The following is a 10,171-nucleotide window of genomic DNA, read 5'->3' on the forward strand; positions in this document are numbered from 1 at the left end:
TTATTATAAGTAGGCACTGTGAAGGCAAACTTTTCTCTATCTTTTTCTTGTAAGGGTATAGTGAAGAAACAATCCTTTAAGTCAATATATATGAGAGGCCATTCCTTTGGTAACAGAGAGGGCAGAGGAATTCCAGATTGCAGAGGGCCCATAGGATGAATAGCATTGTTGATAGCTCTAAGATCCATCACTATTCTCCATTTTCCAGATCTTTTTTCTTAACAACAAATACAGGAGAATTCCAAGGGCTGGTATATTTTTCTATATGTCGAGCTTCTAATTGTTCTTGTACCAGCTGTTCTAAAGCCTGCAACTTTTCCTCAGTTGCTGGCCATTGTTTAACCCATATTGGTTTCTTAGTCAACCATTTTAAAGACAGGGTTGTTGGTACATCTGAAGGGTTAGCAATTGCTTTGTGTTCTTGTACAGCCCGAATGGCTGGTGTTCATCATCTATAATATCTTGTATTATTTTCCTCAGAAACATAAGCTTTAGGGGCTACGGGAATGTTAATCTGGGTATTCCATTGCTGCAATAGGTCATGACCCCACAAATTTACTGCAATATTGGTTATATATGGTTTTAGTTTTCCTATTTGCCGTTCTTGTCCTATGCATTCAACCCATCTCATGCTTTGTCTTACCAGAGATAGGGTTCTAATTCCCATGAACTGAACATATGACTGTGGTGCCTACTAATTTGTCAAGCTAGTCTCTGGGATCCCTCAGTCCCTGCCCACAAGCCCTCTTCTCTCCCATTTCCAATTAACCCTGAAAAAAATTTTCCTCCATTGATTTTCTCCTTGCTTTCCCAGGAGATAGCCAGAAAACACTTTGGCAGTTTGGAATAAACTTTTGCTTTTTCACCCACAGAGTGTCTATTTTGGTTTCTTTACTGTGCCCATTTTCACTCAGCTTACACCAGTGAATCCTAGCTTTGAAATTTCTACCCTTGTCCTTAGAGTCTTTACATTTATACACCTATAACAACAGCATTGCAAATTGTTTTTAAAAAATGGTTGCACTGTACTTGAAGTTGAATCTTTGTTATCAGTAATACTTAGATAAACTTCTTTCAAATAGTAAAAACCAAGGTAGAAATTAGCATTTAAAATCAAGGTACAGCTTTATCTATGAAACTTGGAGAAACCAAATAAATTGTACTCATAAGATAATGCCACTGTGAACATAAAAGGTTTTAAATATACACATTTTCCCCCTCAAAAATCTGTTTAAAAATCTGATTAACTTACTATTGGGCAAATGCCAAAATGTTGCAGTTTAAATTTAAGTTGTTATAAAAAACTCAAAAGTTCAATGTTTAAAAGCTGATACAAAATAAAACCTTTGTATAGCTGAAGGTTATATAAAGCAGATATAAAATCTTGCTCACTAGAACTAAGAACAAATTGTCAAAGAATGTTATAGCTCCCCCAAAGCAGCAAAAAACACTGTCATGTTGTATTCCATTCCCCTGTGGTTTGTATGTGTGTGTGGTGTATACACACCTAGCATGTTTATGTGTATGTACTCAACAATTTCTTTAGCCTCACCATTCTTGATCTTTGCTGCTCTAAAACACAATCTATTAAATTAAGAAAGTCAATGTCTGACCTGGCACTGGGTAAATAAAGTGCAGTTGGCCTCCCTGCTAATGAAGTGAAGTAAGTGTAGTACATGTGCTACAATACCGGAGGACTGAAATCAGAAAGTTCTCACCGTGCTAGGGAAAATCCATATTTTAAGGAAAACGTCATTGAATATGAAACTTATTTTTATGTCCTAAAGGTGTATTGACAAGACCGGTAATGAAAATGTTATGCTTATGAAATAGACTTTGTTCTATAAAACAACAGCCTATAAATTGATAGAAAAATATTCTAGTATACATAGCTGACTATACTCCACCTGTGGAGCCCAGGGCCACCTGGCCACACGTGGGACCCAGGCTACATGGCTGCCATGGCAGGCAGCACTGGGTTCCAGGAAAAGTCATAACTGATGTGCTCAGGGAAGGCCAACATCTAAAGGGAAGTACCTGAATTCCAATCATTAGATAAAATTAGATAAGACCACCATTGTGTCCAAGTTAATTATCCCCCAAAAGAAACTTTAGGGAACCAGATTCCAATGTAATGCAAGAGGATTTTTAATATTAAAACTTGGGTTTGGACTACACCTTCACCACTCCGATGCAGTAGGTGATGGAAGTGCAGTTCTGAGCCCGGGAATGTGGAGAATTTTTAAAGAGGAAATTCTTTAAATTTTTAAAGGGAAGTTCTTGTCCTGTCATCTTGGGATTGGGTAAGGAGGGTATAGGGTAAGGTTTCTGAAGCCATTGGTCAGTTTTTGAGCATGAAAATTCTAACAAAGAGCCATTAATAACTGACAAGGTATCTTAAAGGACAGGAGGCCTCCTTGGAATATCTGGACCTCGTTAAATTTTACGGCCCTGCTCCCTAACTCCTTAATTCGCTATTTTCTGGGTATCTGTTTAAATTCTGCTATTATAGCAAATTTCTGGAGCTGAGATCAGTCTCCACTCATTCTATGACTTAACCTGAAGCCTCTTCTTTATAATAGAATTCGCAAAGTCAGGTCCTCACTGTTATGGTAAAATTAAAATGGCACTGTTCCCCAAGTGGCACCAAACGAGCAGCAGGCAAGGAGGAGCAGCAAGTCCTAGGCAGGGAGCTGTGTGGCAGGTGAGAGATAGAGATGGATAGGCAACCACGCAGGGTGAGGGTGGATATTTATTTAGTGGGTTATTGAAGGGAAGGGGAAAGGGGGAAGGGAAGAAGGAGGAAGAGCAGAGAGAGGCAGAGAGAGAGAGAGAGATGGGTAGAAGGGGGGAGGAGAGGAGCCATGGTGGCAGCTACCTCTTCAGAAGAAAGATGGAATGTAAAAAACTCAGGCTGGAAGCAGAAAGAAGACCTGCTTGCCTCAGCAGATGGGGGAAGGAATGGGTAGGGCTTTTCTCTTAAAGGAACAGGATAGACAATTATACTCACACCACCAGATGTCCCTGAGCCCAGGACTCATCTATTCTCCTTTGCCAAGACCCCAGACAAAAGTCAGTCAATTAGGATCCTGAACTCTGGAAATCTCCTCACCCCAACCTCTACTCTGATCAGAAACCCTACCCCAACCGAATTTGGCCCTCTCTGCTTTCAACCAGTTGGTTGGACAGCAGGAGAGTTCAAGCTTAAGTTTAAATAAGGGCTCTTTGCTTTTACTACAGGACTCAGTCTTCTAGTTGACTTTGGGGGACTCTGTGATCTGGGCATAACACACCTATGTGTCATGTGTGTTGAGTGCCAAAGGTACATTTCAGGTTTAATTACTACACCTAAGAAGTCCATGAAACAAAAATGCCTTTGATCTGCAGGATTTTTGCCCAAGGACAGCTAGTACCTGAAATTCTCAAGGATATTCTTTTATGGAACATAAAAACCACATGTTTTTTTACTCCCTTAAAAAAGTTTGTTTGGTCCAACTGGACTGGCTGTGTTTGATCACAGGTAGAGAGGTTCATAGGCAGGAAACAGGCCAAGCTGTACACTTGCCTATGATTGACTGAAGTCTGGAGGTACATCAACATGTATGCTTGCCCCTAATTGGACCTCATGGAAGATGCAATGGATTATGGGTTTTCCTTCTTAAGCCCTCACAAAACTTGAGTTAGGGGCATCTTCTAGAAATCCAGAGATGGACCTGGCCAGAGCCCCTCTTTTGAAGCTTGCTTCAAATTTGGCTTTTAATTGTGGTAGTGGTCTTATTCTCAACTAGTGGGATTAACAGTGTTAGTAATAATTCCATCAGGATAAGTAGGCCTTTAAATGTGAGATTGGTAAGAATGGTGCTTCTAGGATTCAGTTAAATCAGATAAAACCAAGAAAATTCATTAATATTAAGGCAGTAACTTTAACTAATGTGTAATTAGTTTCTTTCTTGGTTACATATGGTTTATCTGAAACATTTTTTCCTTACTCTAAGCCTTCTTTTACTACAATAAATACACAATTACAGCACTCACACTAACAGTATCATTTCAGACACTCTCTAACATACCCGGGGGTTTGCTTCTTGGCTTTTTGAGCTGGGAGTTTTGTTGATGGTCCAACAAATACTTGCTTTTGTTTATGATGCAAATGATCTGTATACAAACGAGTCACAAGAAAGTAGGATTTTAAAGGCACCTCTTTTTGCAGAATCCTTATAAAAGTATAAACCACGGGCTTGTAAAGTGAACCTATATTATTCACAGTGTGAAGTAGTTTGGAATGGACAATCTTACAGAGAAACACCTTTGGTGAACCAAGAATTGCATGAGTTCAAGCTGCTCACCCTCTTCATCAAATTGAAATCAGCTCAGACATGAAAACAAATTTCTTCATAGGAAGAGTAACACATAATCAAATGACTCACGTTGCAGATATTCTGAAGCAACAGAAGCATGAGGTGCTTAAGTTTATTGTTCCAATAACTGAAAATAATAGAGTAAGAAATAGAGGAGTGTCTTGCTTCTACAAGGATTATTATCACTGCTGTTTGGTCAACATAATAAGTATATTTCTATTTTGAGAAAATATTCAAGCACATCTGTTTCTATTAAATGCACATATAGCTCCTATAAATATGCTGCCATATGAAACACTGATTTTACAGAAGAGCCTTTTGATAACAGTTTTGCACTGAATAACTATTAATTACACTCATTGTTGTATAGTTGAAAAATGCACTACAGATGTTTGCAAAGAGTTAGAGTAATGCATAAAACATGTTGTTAAAACGGGGCAAACAATATATACCATAAAAAAGGATTTTACAGTCAAGCATTATGAACATTTGGAGGTTTTGATTTTAGCAAAAAAGCCACTGTATATGTCCAGCACTGATCCATTAGTCTAACAGTTGAGAAGACAGGTGGCACGGGATGTCCTGGAAGCTCCTCTCAGTGAGCTATAATGGCCCAGAGTAGATCTCACTCATCTAATGGATGGTGAAGGAGTTTAGATAACCCATATCTTGATGATAGTACATGAGCTGTTCAGATTGTTTCATGCCGACTGTTGGCCTCCCAGCTTTAAGCTATTTCAATAAATCTAAATTTTCTCTTTCAATTCTTTGCTCTTCCTTTTGTCTGTTGATAGCACTACAATACAACTTACAGGAAAGTTCAACAGATCTTCTGGAAATTGGACTTTTGCTTCCTGTTTTTTCAGCCTGTTTTGACAGTTCTTTCAAAAGCCTCTGATTTTCCTGATTTGTCTGTCTCACCTCTTCTCCTGTGAAAGAGTAGTTTTTCCTAGGAATTACTGAAGGCTGAGCAAAGTGATGTTTTTGTTGTCCCAATCTAATTGCAGAAAAGTTTTCAACAGCTGATTAAGGTCCATTGTGTTATGTAAGACTTTTTGTTTGGTTCTAAGATCTAGATCTGTATCTACCACTGATGATGTCAGAGCAAAATTTTGCCCATGCTCTTTTTATTTTCAGCTGATTTCAGAGATATTGAGTCACTTTTAAAGCCCCCACATCCTCATACATATACTGGCTCACATTTTCTTGCCTTTTAACTTTTACTTTCTGATCATGTGATCATTCTGATCCAATTCAAACAACTGAACAAGAATGATGTCTAGAGTTGACAAAGGAGTTACATATGTTACAGTGTTTTTTTATTCCTTTTATAGTTACATTTTTTTTTAATTTAGCACTTGCAGGCTATGTACCTGCTGATTTTCTTCCTGATTTACATTTCTGTTGTGGTGACAAGAGGGTTACACCAGAACCATGTATCCTTGGGGATGAACATGAATCAGATTTATGGACATCAAACTCTGTATCTGAGTAGCCTGAACTTGGTCCTCCAAGATGAGAAAGACAAAGAAGAGGAGAAACTGATTTTATACTATGTTTTTATTTATTTTTTAAAACTTATTAGAGGGTTTAGTTGACTGGCACTCATCTTTGTAATAATCATCCTCATTTTTTTTTACAATTTTAGTAATTCTATTTTTCTATTTAGAACAGATAATTGTAATTTGTGTTCATTTTTAGCATCACATTTTTTTTTTGATCTTGAGGAATTTCAACATGGGGATCAACAATGAGGAACTTCTTATTTGTGTAGGATCGTTTTCTACATGGTGCTCCTTTGAGGACAGGTGAGCTTTTCTTTCACTTCCTTTCTGAGTAAGGTAATTTTCCTATGTTTGTGTTCCAAATTTCAAATTCACACTTTCTGCATTATTATTCTCTCTTTAATGTCATCTTATTGTATTTCAAATTTCAAGTTTACATTTTTGGTGTCAATATCAATTTTTTCCTTAATGTCATTATTTTGCTTGTCAAAAACTAAATTACTTTCACATGTCTTTGCATCTTTAACATCATTGTCAAAGGAAGAATAGTATACTTTGTCTTCTGATACCTTTCCTAAATGAACCATGATGACAAATGCATATCAGACCAGGACCTCCTGGGTCCTGTCTTGCTAACTTTTATAATCCCAGTGTCTAAAAACAACCTATGAACTGTGACCATTACTGGGACATCTAGTTTTTAAAATTAGTTATTGTACTTAAAAATAGAATATATGCGTATATAATGTGTTTCCTCCCTGATAATATTCCTCTATTACCACTCCCACAGCTCATTCCAAACTTCATTTCTTCCCTCTCTCTCTTCTTCCTTCCTTCTCTCCCTCCTTCCCTCCCACCTTCTACCCTCCCTCCTTCTCCCTTTGCCTATATCTCTCTTTCTGTCTATCTTTTAATACCTATTCAGTCCATTTAGTGCTGTCTGTGTGGAATCATCTACATTAGCATGGGAAACTTCCCAGGGTCAATATCCCTGAAGAAAACTCACTTTCTCCTCCCTAGAAGCCATCTGTTACCAATAGCTCCTCAGATGGCAGTGGGCCTCATCAGCTACTTTGTCATCAGTGCTGAGATTTTGCCTGGCCTGATCCTATGCATGTCTTGTGCAGTGCACACAGTTAAAGCCCTATAAGTTCATGTGTGCAACAGTCTACTCATGCCCAGCAAATATTGTTTCACTACAGACACCTACTATCTCTGACTCTTATAATCTTTTCAATTCACCTTCTATTCAGAAAAGGGAAGGTCTCCTATGGATATCAACCAAACATGGCATATCAAAGTGTAGTAAGACTAAGTGCCTCCCCATGTATTAAGGCTTGGCAGGGCATCCCAGTTTGAGGAATCGGGTCCCAAAAGTCAATATAGAAGTCAGAGATAGTTCCTTCTCCCTCTATTAGTAGTCCCACAAGAAGACCAACTCAGAAAACTGTAACATATATGCAGAGGGCTGAGGTTAGTCCTGTGAAGGCTACCTATTTGTTGGTTCAGTCTGTTTGAGCCACCATGAGTCCAGGTTAGTTGACTCTGTGATTTTTTCTTGTGGTGTTTTTGATGCTTCTGGCTCCTACAGTTCTTCCTCCCTTTCTTCCTTAGGATCTTCTGAGCTCTGCTGAATGTTTGACTGTGGGTCTCTGCATCAGTTGCTGGATGAAGCCTCTCTGGTGACTATTGGGATAGGCACCAGTTTATGAGGACAGCAGAATGTCATTTGGAATCATTTGATTGATTTTTTTTTCAGTCTTGAGATAGATGAGTCTTGAGATAAATGAAGTCCCATCTATGGTCAAGGCACACCTAGGTTGTTTCCATTTTGTAGCTATTGTTAATAAACCCGCTATGAACAAGGTTGAGCAAGTGTCTTTGTGGCATCCTTTGGGTATATGCTCAAGAGTGGTATAGCTGGGTCTTGAGATAGATGTAGTCCCATTCTTCTAAGAAACTGTCATATTGATTTCCAAAGTGACTATAAGTTTGCACTCCCACCAGCAATAGAAGAGTGTTCCTCTTGCTCTACATCCTCTTGAGTATGAGCTGTTACTTGTGCTTTTGATCTTAGCCATTTTGACAGGTGTAAAAAGAATCTCAGGGTAATTTTGGTTTGCATTTTCACGGAGGACTAAGGATATTGAATATTTCTGAAAAACTTTTCTTGTGCATATAAGATTCTTCTGTTGAGAATTATCCGCTTAGATCCCTATGATTTTTGAGTTGGATGATTTGGTTTGTTGATGTCTAGTTTCTTGAGTTTTTTAAAATATAGTTTGGAAATTAGCACTCTGTCAAATATGGGGTTGGTGAAGATCTTTTCCCATTCTGTAGGCTGCTGTTTTTGTTCTATTAACATTGTCCTTTGCCTTACAGATGCTTCTCAGTTTCATGAGGTCCCATTTGCCAATTTTAGTGTCCGTGCTATTGGCATTCCATTAAGGTAGTTGTCTCCTGGGCCAGTGTGTTCAAGGTTATTTCCCACTTTCTATTCAATCTGATTCAGTGTATTTGGATTTATGTTGAAATATTTGATCCACTTGAACTTAAGTTTTATACAGGGTAATAAGTATGAATCTGTTTGTATTCTTTTACATGCCAACATCCAGTTATAACAAAATCATTTGTCAAAGATGCTTTCTTTTTTTTCATTGTATAATTTCATCTTTGTTGAAAATCAAGTGTCCATAGGTATGTAGATTTGTGTCTGGGTCTTGCATTCAGTTCCATTTATCCACCTGTCTGTTTTTATGGCAACATCATGCAGTTTCTATTACTATACTTCTTGTAGTAAAGCTAGAAATCAGGGATGGTGATACTGCCAGAAGGTTTTTTTTTTTTTCAGGATTGCTACAGCTATCCTGGGCTTTTTCTTTTTTCCATATGAAGTTGAGTATTGTTCTTGCAAGAATTGCTCTGGAATTTTAATTGAATCTGTAGATTACTTTTGGTAAGATGGTCATTTTTAGTATCCTGATCCTATCAATGGAGATCCTTTCATAGTCTGATATCTTCTCTAATCTATTTCTAGAAGAGAAATATATAGTTCAATAAAGACAGTAAAAAACTGAAACAAAAAGACAGGATTTTTTTTATTGGATTTAATTATGTACCAGCAGAGAAGATCTGGAAGTGGATAAATGGCTTTATTTTAAATCCTGATATATAAGTATTAAATGAGCTAATTTGACAAAAAAAAGAACTTGAAGTTCTTGTCATTCAGGTCTTTCACTTGCTTGGTTAGAGTTACTCTAAGATATTTTATATTATTTTAGCTATTGTGATGGGTGTGGTGGTGTTTTCTTGATTTCTTTCTCTGACCATTCATTATATGTAAACAGAAGGGCTATTCATTTTTTTTGAGTTAGTCTTGAATACAGCCACTTCACTGAAGATAGTTATCAGCTGTAGGAATTCTCTTGTAGAATTTTGGGGGTGGTTCACATGCACTATTATGTCATCTGAAAATAGCGATATGTTGACTTCTTCCTTTCTACTTTGTATCCCCTTGATCTTCTTTAGTTGTCTTATACATGTGTGTGTTTGCATTAACTACTATCCATTGCAGAAAGAATCTGGCCTGACCAAGGTTGAGAGAAATGTAAACTTATGGATGTAAAAATAAATACTGAGGGCAGAATATAACTTAAAGAGAATCATATGCTGAAAATGATGTTATAGTCAAAGATGTCCTGTGTGTATGACAGTGGTGTCATAAGATCATAATTCAGCTAAAAAATTTTATAACCCAGTGGCACTATTGTTGGAGTAATTTAAGAGTGCAATGTATCACTCACAATTAAACAAACTCAAATTCTTCCAGTTATTTCAAAGTACAGCAGTACATAGAGTGCGAGACTTTTCCTTGGGAGCATAACACACACACATTCTTAATCCTCCTATACAGGGAACTCAGAGACCAAAGTAATGATTGCACGAAAAATCAGATCCAGTGAACCAATGAGTTCTTGTCAGAGGTATTTACAGGAACAGAGATGACCCAAAACAGCTGCATTGTTAAAGTTCAACCCAGCATGAGTGACAAGTCATGGAAGAAAAAACCCAAGAGATCTCTGCATGACCTCTAGGCAGCTAGACAGGTTGGAGAACCTTTTCTTGGTGGTTAGGTGAATTAGTCTCCTCTTCCAGAAGCTGTTTACTCTTTCTATACCCTTGGGAATGGGTCCCCATGTAAGTTTAGCTTTCCCAGCCATGTGAAGTTTGTTAAGTTCCAAAGTCTCATGACTCCTTCCTTGTGGAGATGTGTCAATTCGGAGTGGGACAATTATCAACAATGACACT

At 37.7% G+C, this 10,171-nt stretch overlaps 1 pseudogene; it reads right to left on the reverse strand.

Annotated features, from left to right (window-relative positions):
- Positions 1-4,906: 4,906 nt before the first annotated feature.
- Positions 4,907-6,450, reverse strand: LOC121451309 (annotated as a pseudogene).
- Positions 6,451-10,171: the final 3,721 nt, after the last annotated feature.

This window comes from Microtus oregoni, unplaced genomic scaffold, assembly GCF_018167655.1.
Source record: "Microtus oregoni isolate MIOR12 unplaced genomic scaffold, Mior012 000008F_ref0000371, whole genome shotgun sequence".
NCBI classification, from domain to species: Eukaryota; Metazoa; Chordata; class Mammalia; order Rodentia; family Cricetidae; genus Microtus; species Microtus oregoni.